Source organism: Podarcis filfolensis (assembly GCF_964270895.1).
Source record: "Podarcis filfolensis genome assembly, chromosome: 16".
Taxonomy (NCBI): domain Eukaryota; kingdom Metazoa; phylum Chordata; class Lepidosauria; order Squamata; family Lacertidae; genus Podarcis; species Podarcis filfolensis.
In genome coordinates, this window is record NC_139620.1 from 9505954 (window position 1) to 9520386 (window position 14433).

The window sequence follows — 14433 nt, forward strand, 5'->3', positions numbered from 1 at the left end:
TAAGTTCTTAACCCGAGGTATCACTGTAACACATGAAAGTGCTTAGGAGAACCCGGGATCTCTGTGAGGAGAATAGGTGTGTCTCCCAGCCCCCCTCAGCACCTAACTACAGTTCCCATGGTTCTTGGGGGAAGCCATGACTGTTTAAAAAAGATGTATCACCTTTTAATGTCTGCTGTGGATGTGGCAAGCAAGACCCAGGTACAAGGGTGGGTGGGGATTACAAAAGCAACTTTGGAGCGGGGAGGGGGGATCCTATGGGTGTGGGGCGGGAAGCCTCAAAAGAGCTCAACCAGGAGAGTTGATCCTACTCAGTGGACATGAAGTGCTGGCTGGCTGTCGGAGGGGGCAGGTGTCCGGGAATGGAAAACCAAGAGGGAAGGGAAACTCAATGGAGTATCTTGGGAAAGGGCACGGCCAGCTGGACTCCAACCAGGCAAGCAAGAGCTGAAGTAGACAGTCAAAGTTCAAGAGCTTAGTCCGGCCAGGCAGAGAGCAGGTTAACAACCAATCCCTCTTCACAGGAAACCGAGAACTGTAACTCTGTGAGGTGAATGGGGGTGGAGGTGGGGTCTCCTAAAAACTGTCAGCACCTGCAACGAATGGCAGGATTCTTTGGAACAAGTCATGGCAGTCATAAGGGCCAGTTCCTAGGTGCCGAAGTCCCTTCGCCGCCACCCCAATAAAATATTTGAGGGGCCCCTCAAAATTGCTAGACATTGCCATTCAAATAGTGACATGGGCTGTGTCATGTGACCGATTATGCAGACCGGGGCTTACCTGGCCTTACCCCCACCCCCACTCCTATATTTTATTCAAATTGGCACCCCTGATTCCTGTTAAGAGTGGTTAGAGTTGTTCAGAAGCCCCTGTTCCACACCCAGAGCTACAAAGTGGTTTTAACCAGGGCTTTTCTTAGCCAGAACTCACCAGAACTCAGTTCTGGCACCTCTCAGGTGGGCACCATTGCCATTATAAGAGAACACGGGGGGGGGGGATTCATTGTGAGTTCCAGCACCTCTTTTTCTCAAAAAATAGCACTGGTTTTAACAGTCAATCTTTCTTCACAGGAAACTCCTGAGAACTGCAGCCCTGTGAGGGGAAGGAGGGGTCTCCTAACAGCTGTCAGCACCTTTAGCAAACTACAGTGGTACCTTGGGTTAAGTACTTAACTTGTTCCAGAGGTCCCTACTTAACCTGAAACTGTTCTTAACCTGAAGCACCACTTTAGCTAATGGGGCCTCCTGCTGCTGCCGCGCCGCCGGAGCACGATTTCTGTTCTCATCCTGAAGCAAAGTTCTTAACCTGAAGCACTATTTCTTGGTTAGCGGAGTCTGTAACCTGAAGCGTATGTAACCTGAAGCGTATGTAACCCGAGGTACCACTGTACAGCTCCCAGGCTTCTTTGGGGGCCATTTAAAGCGTATCGTAGCGCTTTAAATGTATGGAATGAACGTGGCCTGAGAGAAACTGAAACTGATAGATTCATCCATCTCGAAAGTTTTTTTGGCATGCCACCCTTTTCATTAGGCCTGACAAGCCAAAGAGGAACACCCCCTTCTCTCTCTTTCTCTTTCTCCCTTTTTCTCTCTCCCCCCCTTCAGGTCACCACCCCTGTTTGCTAAGAGGGAGAGGAGGAGGATGCCAGAGCAGGTGGAGCTGGTGACATCACTGTCGCCGCGGAGGGCGTAACCAGGGAAGGGATGCTGTTGCCAGGGCACCTTGGATTAAAGCAAAGAGGTGCCTCAGGCCTGCAGAGCAGGCTTAGCAGACAGGGAATCAAACCCATCCAAAAACACACTGGTTGTCTATTGCCTCTTGATGGGAACTGAACCAATGGCGTTGAATTGGATCCGCAACAGGCTGTCGTCACATTAAACAGTTGTTTCTTCTTATTATTATTCACATTTGCTTGCCTGTTTCCCCTCCCCAAGCATTTTGACCCAGACCCTCCAGGACAGCTTCTGTAAATCCAGGACTATCCCTGGAGAAAAGGGACAGTTGGAGGGTCTGAATTTTGCATTCCCACCAAGCATGAAAATATGTCCCAAGGTTCCCACAACCTCTCCAACAAAGCTTTGGGCTTTAAAGAGCGGGGTTTTGAGGGGAAATCTCCAGAGCAAAAAATAAATAAAAGGCCACTCGGATGCAGAGCTTTCAATGGCAGACTGTTCCTTGAAAGAGGAAAGGTGAGTGTGGCTAAGCCCTCAGTTACAAAACAACCACGGGGGCAGACAGAACATTTGACGCACCCTGAAAGGTCAGCGAAATGAAAAGGACTGAATCTTAAAGAGAGATGGGCCAACTAAAATGTTTACCGTCTGCGGTATCTCATTTCATTGTAGAAGGGATTAACGTAAGGACCTGCTGGATCACGCCCAAAGGCCCAGCTAGTCCATCATCCTGTCTTCGCAGTGGCCAACCAGGTTCCACAGGCCGGGTGTGGAAGCAACAGCCATCCCTCACTGTTACAGACCCTCCAAGTGTCCCTATTTTCCAGGGACAGATCTGGATTTACAGAAGCCGTCCTAGTTTCCAATTTGATACTGGAATGTCCAGCTTTTCCTTAGGACGTCTCTCTTGGAGTGTACGAGCTTATGCAACCCCTGAGCCAAGGAGATAAGAAACTATGAAACCTTTATAAGACATCTGTATAGGGAAGTATTTTTAAATGTTTAATGTTTTATTATGTTTTAATATTTGTTTGAAGTTGCCCAGAGTGGCTGGGGCAACCCAGTCAGATGGGCGGGGTATTATTATTATTATTGACTAGGGCGTCCCTATTTTCATCGGAGAAATGTTGGAGGGTATGTCGTTACCCATAAGAACATCAGAAGAGGCTTCCTAGATCAGGCCAAAGGCCAAGCTAGTGATCCATGTCCATATTAGGAGAAGTTAGCACTGAAACGCTGACGGATCTTCATTTTGCTTTAAAAAGCAAAATCCCACAAACTTCTGCTGCAACGTGGAGAACCGAATATGAGATTGGGAAAAATGAGAAACTTAGAAAACCTGAAACAGACAGATTTGCCCATCCCTTGTGAACTTCTCTAATCTCCCTTTAAAGCAATCATCCTCTAAGTCATGGGTAGGCAAACTAGGGCCGGGGGCCAGATCCGGCCCAATCACCTTCTAAATCCGGCCCGCGGACGGTCCGGGAATCAGCGTGTTTTTACACGAGTAGAATGTGTCCTTTTAATTTAAAATGCATCACTGGGTTATTTGTGGGACATAGGAATTAGTTCATTATTTTTTAAAAAAAATACAGTCCGACCCCCCCCCCCCCAAGGTCTGAGGGACAGTGGACCGGCCCCCTGCTGAAAAGGTTTGCTGACTAAACTAAGAAGAAGAAGAAGAATTTTATTATTTGTACCCCACCCATCTGACTGGGTTGCCCCAGCCACTCAGGGTGGCTGCCAACAAATATAAAAGCATAATAAAACATCACGTCTAGTACCATATCTTGTTCCCCTGGCTGTTGGCTTTTTGAAGGCATTCTCCCAGCTGCAGTTTGAAATGGGATTACGCCCCTGTAACATTCGGAGCGACAGATAAATCATATTCGAAACTATGCCAGAGATGCAAAAAGCACAATGGAAGAGGGGCCTGTTGGATTAGCCTAGTGGCCCATCTCGTCCAGCATCCTGTTCTCACCATGGCCAACCAACGGGAATCCCAAAAGCAGGGCCTGAGCCCGGCAGCAACTCTCCGCAGCTGCGGTTTCCAGCAACCGGTATTCAGAGGCACAATGCCTTTAACCAGGCATAGGCAAACTCTGGCCCTCCAGATGTTTGGGACGACAATTCCCATCATGCCTAGCTAGCAGGACCAGTGGTCAGGGATGATGGGAATTGTAGTCCTAAACATCTGGAGGGCTGGAGTTTGCCTATGCCTGCTAACAATTGCTGCAATTATCCTACGTGATGGACCTGTAGTTTCTGCACTAAAGTACTGGAAGATGCTTATGACAGTCAGAGCAAAAATATCAAAGTAGGAAGTTCCCTTGGATCGATTATGATAATGATTATACCACCCGATACCTGCAGGCCTCATGGTGGTTCACAACTCAAAGTTACAGTATACAAAGTATACAGTAATACAAAATACATAATAAAAATAAATAAAGTGTTACTGAAGTACATGTCACCTATCATAAACAGAATATAAGGAAGTTACATCTTATCTGTAAACGCCTGCAAGAATGTTACGGGCTCAAAACTGGAAAGTTGCATCACTCCCTTATTGGAATAAATGGCTTCATAAAGTGCTGGATTTGGCTATAATGGCAAAAGTAACATCTAAGAGTGAGAATAGCAAGTGACTATAGAAACTGCCTTGAGATCTATGGATGAAGCATGGTATACAAATTTAATAAATAATAATAATAATAGAAACAAATTATGAGGAAACTAAGGGACGTGGGTGGCGCTGTGAGTTAAACCACAGAGCCTAGGACTTGCCGATCAGAAGGTCGGCGGTTCGAATCCCTGTGACGGGGTGAGCTCCCGTTGCTCGGTCCCTGCTCCTGTCAACCTAGCAGGTACCGCTCCAGCGGGAAGGTAAACGGCGTTTCCGTACGCTGCTCTGGTTCACCAGAAGCAGCTTAGTCCTGCTGGCCACATGACCCGGAAGCTGTATGCCGGCTCCCTCAGCCAATAAAGCAAGATGAGCGCCGCAACCCCAGAGTCAGTCACGACTGGACCTAATGGTCAGGGGTCCCTTTACTTTTTATGAGGAAACTGGTGGGCTCTTACACAATATTGCCAAGAAAATTATTGCCTCCTGTGAAAACAAAATCCAGTGGGATTTATTTTCTTGCAGAATACCATGAGCAGAAGTAACTTCCTCTGGAACAGCTTTCTTGATTGTTCTTATAATTGCCAAATGATTAAATTGAAAAGAAATTAAATGGGATGCTGGTCTCAGAAGGATTTTTTCATTTTCTGCCCTTTCTGTTTGGCCAGCAGGGGAAATGATCCTGGTCTCCGTTTTGGAAAGATCTTCATTAACCTCCATTGGTCTTGGGAACTGCGCTGCAGCCCTGCAGGCAAAATGTGTCAATTCCACACTCTTTATCACTCCCAGCCCAAACAACCAAGGGCTGCATGTGTGTCTGACCCTGACAGTGGGGGTTAAGGTGATGGGATCTCAGAAGTCAGAACTGGAGACTACAAGGGCCTCTCTGTACATTGATAAGCAGGGTGTAGCTCGCTGTTTGTAGGTTGCTTTAGTTCAGTGTGGTTTTGTTCCAATGTCCAAGCCTTGCCGAGACTCTTTCCCTATTGCTTTGCGTCTCTGGGAGCTGCTGAGTGTTGCAATGCGATAGCCTTCGCCCTCATTGCAGCCAGGGCATTGCTCTAATCCCAAATTGCAACAGGGACCCCCCCACACACTCCAAATGTCCCAGTTTAGGGATGCCCTTTATATTCTTTGCTGGAACCAGAGCCGTCTTTCCCAGAGGGCTTAGTGGTTCATTGCGCCAGGGCGCCGGCCTCTCAGGGATGCCCAGTGAGTGGGGGAGCTGCACAGCTTTGCCAGTGGCGGCCCCTTTCCCTGCATGCCCACCAGCTGCACCCCATCAACCATATGGCTGGCGGGCATGCAGCTTCCTTCCCAAGCCTCCATGGGAGGAGAGCGATCCCTGCAGAGAGCCAGTGTGGTGTAGTGGTTAAGAGCGGTAGTCTCGTAATCTGGGGAACCGGGTTCGCGTCTCCGCTCCTCCACATGCAGCTGCTGGGTGACCTTGGGCCAGTCCCACTTCTCTGAAGTCTCTCAGCCCCACTCACCTCACAGAGTGTTTGTTGTGGGGGAGGAAGGGAAAGGAGAATGTTAGCCGCTTTGAGACTCCTTCGGGTAGTGATAAAGCGGGATATCAAATCCAAACTCTTCTTCCTCTTCTTAGGATGGAAGCTGCGCCCCGCCAACCAAATGGCTGGCCGGCATGCAGCTTCCCTCCCAAGCCTTTGCGGGGATTGCTCTCCTGCAGCAGCATGGGGGAGAGTTGCCTCCCCCACGGCTGGCAGTGCGCAGCTTCACCCCTCCCATCCATGGTAATTTGGGGGCGCTGGGCAGATATTTGCACCCCGGCGCCACATCTGCTAAAGACGGCCCTGGCTGGAACCTAAATCACAACAGGAGACTCCAGTGTGCTTCAAATCTCCCATCTTACCAGGGAAACACCCTGTTTTCTGTGCCTCGCAACAGGGGACTCTCATGTCCTCTTGGGTTTCATGTTACAGAGGCAAGGGAAGACTGAGTGTGGTCAGACATGCACTCTGGGCTTTAAAAAGGCCAATTTTGAAAAAGCTTAAGGAACTACAGGGTGAGATCCCATGGTCAGAAATACTCAAAAGAGAAGGGAGCCCAAGATGGAGGGGAGTTTCTTAAAGGTGAAATATTGAAGTCACAAATGCAGACAATTCCAACAAGAAATAAATTTGGGAGGCACCTAAAGAAAACAGTGTGGCTGCATAAGGAGCTTACAGACTGGCTGAGATTTAAGAAGGGCATGTCTGCTCCACCCCCATGCCCCACCACTGCCCAACCGTGAAAATCTGAGCTATAAACATAATTATGGACTAATGTAATTTTATGGAGTGGGGAGGAGTTTTCTTGGAAGAGTGTCATAACACCTGTATGCCTTTGTACCATTGCTTATTTCCTGCAAGTTCCTGTCTCTTTGCTAGGGACGGGGAAGAAATTTAGTTTGCATTTAAAAGCAAACCTGCTTAAGTCATACTTTTTGACACAAGATGCGAACCGCAATGCAGCCCCTCTTCGAAATCCACACTCCTCTGAAATTTTGCAGCACAGTTCTCCAGCCGAGTAATGCATATGAAGATGAATATGTTAGGAGAAAACATGCATGTATTAGTTGATTTTTAAATATATACATATATATTAATGAATATAACCTACAAAATGTCATATATTATGCAGAAATGACTTTGCTGAAAAAAAGGGAGGGGGGAGTGTTTATCGGGCACAATGGAACTCAAGGCACTTATGAATTTCCATGAGGATTTTTTAATTGCAAATTTATAGGTGTTGATGTTTATTCTTCCAGGCTCCAAGTACAAGTCTCTTGGCTACCATAAAGGCACGCAAAATCCTTTTTCGTTCTTCTGCCGTTAATTCCCACCCTACAGGAATATAAATTAAAAGTACAGCAAGTATAAAAGGATCTCACTGGTACAAAACTGATATGACTTCATGAGGACTTTTTTAAAAAATAAATGAATGTGATGGGAAACTAGGACTAGGACAAAAATGGGAAATGGATAAGGGCAGCTCTACTTGACCTGATGCAAATGTTTGTGCATAAATACCAAGACACTGCAGGGCCAACAGCTTCCCACATCACAACCTGGGGAGGTTGCAATCCCCTTTGTTTAAATGTACAAATTCACATCTTTATCTGAGATTCCTGGAGTCCTCCTTCATGCAGCAGAGAGTTAAACTATGGAACTCACTTCCACAGGAGGCAGTGATACAGTGGCGTTGCAAGGGGGGGCGGTGTGCCCCAGGTTCCATGTTTGGGAGGGTGACAAAAAGGCACCCCGCGGCGTGCTTGCCCTGCCACCCGGGCACGACGGCCGAAGCAGCCACTGTGCCACCGCAGCCGCATATGGAGGATCCTCCATTCGCGGCTGCAGCCGTGAGCAGAGGATCCCACCTCCGTCCGTATGGCATTTGGGAGCCGCCGGTGGCAAACCGCTACATACAACGCATGTGCAGTGTCGCGCGCATGCGCTGTGCGTAGTGATGCCACACATTCACTGTACTGGCGTGGACGGCGGTGGGATCCCTCCGCCGCCGGCAGGAGCCACTTATGGCGAGCCGGGATGGGAGGCTCCCGCTTTGCTGCTTTACAGCGAGCCAAGGAGGGAGCACCCCGGCAAAGCGGCATAGCTCCCCCCTCCCCCCAACGGCTCGGGGTACTTGGGAATCGCGGGGGTGCGGTGCAGAGGTGTAGGAAGGGGGGGCGGACATTCGGCGCCCGCCTGTGATTCCCAAGCCTACCTCGAGCTGTCAATGTGGGTGCGGGGTTAGAAAAAAACTTCTGCACCGGGTACCACCTGGGCTTGCTACGCCACTGCAGTGATAACCACCAGCTAGGGTGGCTTAAAGAGGACTGGACAAATTCATGGAGGAAGAAGTTATTGATGGCCAGAGGCAGTCATGCTTCTCAGTACCAGTTCCTGGAAAGCACAGGAGGGCAGAGGGCTTTTGTCTTCGAATCCTGCTTGCGGGTTTCCCACAGGCATCTGGCTGGCCACTGTGAGAGCAGGATGCTGGACTAGATGGGCCTGATCCAGCAAACTCTTATGTCCTCATAGAAGTGTTTCACTGCTGCTGGACAAGGCAGCATTGACCATGTTGGGCTGAGGGTGGCCTGGCGCTGACAACCTCTATCTGTCCTCGGGCGACCTTGCCCAAAAGGTGCCCCTCTAAATCGTGCCCAGGTTTGCCACCTGAGGCAAAGCTCTCAGGCCGCCTCGTGGCTGGACGGCCCTTATTTGCTCATCCACGCTCTACAGAGCATGCAAAAAGGGTGCACTTGTGGGAGGGGGGGAGGTTATTGTTCACGTGACGCAGTAGCTCCTTATAGCATTGCTGGGAACAGGAGGTGTAAAATGTATTTCATGGCTTTGTGGCCGGCACGCCCCACAGAAGAATTTTGGATACTTTCTCTACTTCCCTATCACCTAGATAAAATATCTGTGTGGCTTTGTATAGCTGTTGCCACACCTTGATAGAATTTTCTGGGCTACCAGTAACCATCCACCCTCCGCTCTGTTTAGAATTTCAAAGCGACGTCCCTTCACAGGTAACTGAATTGGTCCAGCATCCAATCAGAAAGCCTTTTCCTTTGCATTGGGGTGGGGAATCTTGTCTTCAAGCTGCATCCCATGCTGGACAGCCCTCCTGAGAGCTGCATCAAATGCAAACTATTCTCTTCATACAATAGGCCACATAGCGCTCTCTGCCCTGCATCCTGGCAAGCGAAGTGGCACGATCGGGGTTTAGAGGCACATTCCAGCCAGGCAGAAACACTCACGGAGGATGAAAAGCAGGGCTGCTGAAGGGTGTGGCCTGGGGAGAATCCTGAGGGCCAGGTGGAAAGGCCTGGAGGGCCACATTTGCCTCCCAGGCCTGAGGCCCCTCACCCCTTTCTCGCTCCAACTGTACGATGGCCGATGATGACATGTGAAATATACTCAGAGTCGAGAGTGGATTTCATGCTCTTTATTCAGCTCATAGTGGTGAGGAGGAATGAAAGTCCCCCCAAAGTAACTGCTTTATATACATTATTATATACAATGGGCTGCACGTGATTGGCTAATTCCGGAATTCTCCTGTAGGCCAATCAGGTTGTGGATTCACTTCCATCTGCAACTGGATTGGGTGGCTCCTGCGGACCAGTCATACTGCTGCATTGTTTTAGGACCAATCAGACTGCTGCATTCTGAATCCTATTGTTCTAGGACCAATCAGACTGCTGCATTTTGGATCCTATTGTTCTAGGACCAATCAGACTGCTGCATTTTGGATCCTATTCAACTCAGTACATAACAACATGTAAGAACCAGGGGCATAGGAAGGGGTGTGTGGTGGGGGCGGTCTGCCCCAGGTGTCATCCCTGAGCGGGGTGACAAAATCCCCCTGGCGGATCACGTCGCCGCGCTGGGATCGCCCCCCCCGGCGGATTGGCCCCCCGGTGGCTTGCCCTGCCCCCGGGTGCACGGCATGTGTGCTGCTCAGGGTGTCCTAGCGGCAAGCTCCGCCGCTGGCAAGAACCATACTTCCCACACCTCTAAGGAAAAGGCAGCCTCTGGTGAGAGAACAGCATACCCTCCAACATTCCTCAGATGAAAATAGTGACATTTCTCACTCCCCAACCGACTGACTCTCCTCAACCCCCAATTTTTGCCCCCCCGCTCCCTGCAGAACATTTCCTATCAGAAGATGGGCAAGTGCCACCGCCACTGCGCCAATGGGGCACAGCACAGACGCCCTCCACCGTTCAAGAGAAAGACCCGCTTAATCCCAGTATTAGTTATTTTTTTACTTCAGTATATTTATACAAAGAAAAGCACACACCAATACAGTGGTACCTCGGGTTAAGAACTTAATTCATTCTGGAGGTCCGTTCTTAACCTGAAACTGTTTTTAACCTGAGGTACCACTTTAACTAATGGGGCCTCCCGCTGCCATCGCACGGTTTCTGTTCTCATCCTGAAGCAAAGTTCTTAACCCAAGGTACTATTTCTGGGTTAGCGGAGTCTGTAACCTGAAGCATCTGTAACCCGAGGTACCACTGTAAATCTTTTTTAGAAAGGGGCAAGATTAGACGCGGATGCTCAAAGCATTTTTTAAAAAAATCAAGAAGAAGAGTTTGAATTTGATATCCCGCTTTATCACTACCCTAAGGAGTCTCAAAGCGGCTAACATTCTCCTTTCCCTTCCTCCCCCACAACAAGCACTCTGTGAGGTGAGCGGGGCTGAGAGATTTCAGAGAAGTGTGACTGGCCCAAGGTCACCCAGCAGCTGTATGTGGAGGAGCGGGGACGCGAACCCGGTTCCCCAGATTACGAGACTACCGCTCTTAACCACTACACCACACTGACTCCTTGCATTCCGCTCTGCGCCTCCTTTCTTCCTGCTCAGGGTGACCCTTCCCTCTGCCTGCCCCTCAGAGCCAGTGCTTCACGTGGGCCTGGGCCTGGGTGGCAGCATCAACCTCTCCTCCTCACCTGGTCTCCAGGGGCCAAGGGAGGAGGCCGGCAGCAGTGGCCATGGAGAGGCAATGGGATGCTCCATCATCACCGCTGCTCGGGACAAATGCTGGCTCACCCTCCTCCCCAAATTCAGCGGCAGCAGCACCGGCAGGGCAAATAGGGACATTCCGGGACTAAATCAGAAGACTCTGCTCCCCTGTGTCCTATTTTTTTTATGCATTTCTATCCCACCTTTTTCTCCAAGGAGCTTAAAGATGGCGCACATGCTTCTCTTCATCCCCATTTTATCCTCACAACCACCCCCTGAGGTAGTCTGAGAGACAGTGACTGGCCCCAGGTCACGCCCAGTGAGCTTCACTGCCAAGCGGAGATTTGAACCCAGATCTCTCTCCCAGGTCCGATACTCTATCCACAGTTGGCATGTGGCCCCGGACAGATCGGGGGAATGTGGGCCTTGGCAGAGGGGCTGGAGGAAAGTTGCTGACCTTCGCAGCAGGACCTCTTTCAAAGAGTTTTCTCGGCTAGTTAGGGAAGTTCTCCAAGCTGAAATTGAACAATGAAAAAACAAAGCCTGGTTTACCAGTAATGGACTGGTATGTAATCTGATCAAGTAACTGCATCAGGAATTTCATTTATATAAATATATATGTAAAAGCAGGAGCTTTTGTGGGCCCGCTGAGTAACCTCCTGCTCTCTAAATGAACTTTGCTCACGCAGAGAAAAGGGGGAAAGAAAGGTTTGGTTAGCATAACTGAATTTCTTTTGTGTTCCTTTCAAGCAAAACCAAAAGTTGGCGTGATCCTTGAGTTTCTTGTGTGGCTTTTTTTTTAGCCTTGGAGTTAGTCCTTCCTTGATGACGGGTGAAGGGATTTCTTTGGGGTGAAGCGTAACCACTCTTCATGTGCTCAGAAACACTCTCTGCCTCCACTGTCAGGACATGGAGCTGCAGCCTTTTTCCATCCCCACCCCTTGACACCCCAAATTTCTGGCCTTTTCTCACTGAAATTCAGTCTTGCTTTGGTAAAGGCCAAGCCAGTAGACGGGCACCTGCAGAAACAATTTCCCACTGTTTTAGGTGATTAATGGCACCTTCTTGAGCCTCATCGGAGTCCAGGGAGACTGTTGCTGAATGCCAGTTGCTGGAATCACCTGCTTCCCTGCTCCTCCCTTTGCCCCACGAACCGCAAAACCAAAAAGAAGCAGAGGTGGCAACCTCTTCCACAGCGACTGTCTCTGAATTCCAGAAATAGATTCAGAATTTGCACAACCTGTTCAGAGACTGTGCAATCAGAAATCTTTGAGGCCGAGCGGTTGGGTGCCTTTGTAAAATGATGTTATTTACCGAGAAAACATCCCTTCGTTGCTTCCAGGGCCCTGCATTCCCTGTGGCCTTTCACTATCGATGGGCCATGGCATGATGCTGTCAGTCTCTTTGTCCCCTACCTGCCCTTCATTGTTCTTCCCTGCATGCATAGCATCTTCATTCAATGGGGCAAAGAACAGGCTCTCTCAAACAGCTGCAATGCCGTGGACAGGCTCAGGGCTGCATTTAGGTTTGATGAGGCCCTAAGCTACTGAAGGCAATGGGGCCCTTTATATGTCCAGCTGTCCTGTTTTTTGTGTTGAATATATGCTATATGGTTATTTATGGACCTAATAGGTATCTAAAGCCATTTGCACATAACAGAATATTTATTTTATCAAAGTAATTGTTGAACTGAAACACAATTAAGAAGAAGTATATAAATAGTGAAATACAATTATTAAGCTCTAACTTAAAATGATTTTTGTATTCATAACAAACTTAACAATGCAAACACATTGGCATTTCCTTTAGAAACACAATTTACAAAGACTCATAACCTAGTCTCTAGAAACTTGCTGTAACATGAAATAATGCAAACTACTAATAATTATAAATAGCAGAATGTAGGCACCCTATTGCTGCCAACCTAGCAGTTCGAAAGCATGTCAAAGTGCAAGTAGATAAATAGGTACCGCTCTGGCGGGAAGGTAAACGGCGTTTCCGTGCGCTGCTCTGGTTTCGCCAGAAGCAGCTTAGTCATGCTGCCCACATGACCCGGAAAAACTGTCTGCGGACAAACATCAGCTCCCTCAGCCTGTAAAGCGAGATGAGCGCCACAACCCCAGAGTCGTTCACGACTGGACTTAACTGTCAGGGGTCCTTTACCTTTTTTTAGACACCCTATATATGGAAATGAGCAAACCAGTGATATTTTAGGGAGCAGGCTAGCAGGCAGGGCCCATTTCTGACAACATAGGAGCCTACACAACACAAAACACTGTTGCTGTGTTTAGGTTTTATTTTATTTGTTCTTTATCTTATATTTTAGAAATGTACATCCAGGTTTTTCCCCCTTTAAACTTTTTGGGGGGGCCCACTCCTAAGCTATAGCTTGTTTAGCTTATAGGTAAATCCGGCACTGGAAGGGCTGGATGCAGAGGGGAGGTAGAAGAAACCAGCCCAGGGAAGGCAGCTCAGAGCCTGGAGACTGGTGGTGGGACAATGAGAAGAAGACTCAGAGCAGAATGCGTCAGAAGCTGAAGAGGCAACAGGGTTTAGTGAGGAGGGAGAGTCTCTGGCAGAGAGCAGTTCAGAATCAGAGGCAGAAGTGGAGGCAGGAGAGGAGGGAGGCCAAGAGGCAGAGCTGAGTCCGGCTGGTGAAGAAGCCAGAGGGGTCTCAGCCGCCAACAAGTTCCCCTCTCCCCTAGGGTCCCATTTTCCCCTTTCTCTTTTGAACACCCTCTTTTCTTCTTCCATCACCGCTTCTCTTCCTTCCTCTCTGCCCAGCAGGCTGACAGGAGAGAAAAAGATGCTTTTTCTCCAGAAGCCTGAACCAATCACTTTTGAAATCACCGTATTTTTCGCTCTATAGGACGCACTTTTCCCCTCCAGAAATTAAGGGGAAATGTGTGTGCGTCCTATAGAGCGAATGCAGGCTCCTTGGCTTCAGCGATAGCAAGGCAAAGCCTCCAAAGCGCAGAGGGAGCGCTCCCTCCGCACTCCGGAGGCTTTGCGTTGCTTTCGCTGAAGCCTGGAGAGCGAGAGGAGTTGGTGTGCACCGACCCCTCTCGCTCTCCAGGCTTCAGGGATGGCTGCCTAAAGCCTTTGGAGCGCAGCGAGAACTTGCGCTGGGCTCCAAAGGCTTTTTCCTTTTGCTGAAGCCGGGAGAGCAAGACTCTCCCGGCTTCAGCAGAGAGGGAGAGCTGTGCAGCGCCCCTTCAGCCAAGCGGGAGGAGAAATGGAAGGGGCTCCATTTCTCCTGCCACTTCGCTGAAGGGGCTCTGAGCAGAGAGGGGGAGAATTTTTTTTTCTTGTTCTCCCCCTCTAAAACAAGGTGCGTCCTATGGTCGGGTGCGTCATATAGAGCGAAAAATACGGTAGGCTGAGGGCCACGTGTGCCCCCAGGACTCCAAGTTGCCTACCCTTTCCTATACCCTTTCCACAAACCCAGTGGGCGCTCTTAACTGCTGAGCATGCGCAGGGCACACCCCAAAGTCATTCTGTTTTCTGCAAGAACACAGGAGCTGAGAAGGACCTTTACAGAAGGAGGAAGTATTGCCAGGCAGTTTCCCCTTATTTCGAGCGCAGATGCTGCTGCTTTTATTTCATGTTTATTTCATTTTTATGGTCTGTTTATGGTTTTATGTTCTCTCCAGGCCCACTGTT

General features: G+C 49.2%; 1 long non-coding RNA gene across 1 annotated transcript; it reads left to right on the top strand.

The window, feature by feature from the left end:
* Nucleotides 1–216: 216 nt before the first annotated feature.
* Nucleotides 217–7111, top strand: LOC310751983. The gene is made up of 2 exons (XR_014542754.1): nucleotides 217–1740; nucleotides 4965–7111. It is a non-coding gene; the product is annotated as an uncharacterized lncRNA (long non-coding RNA).
* The last annotated feature ends 7322 nt before the right edge of the window (nucleotides 7112–14433 follow it).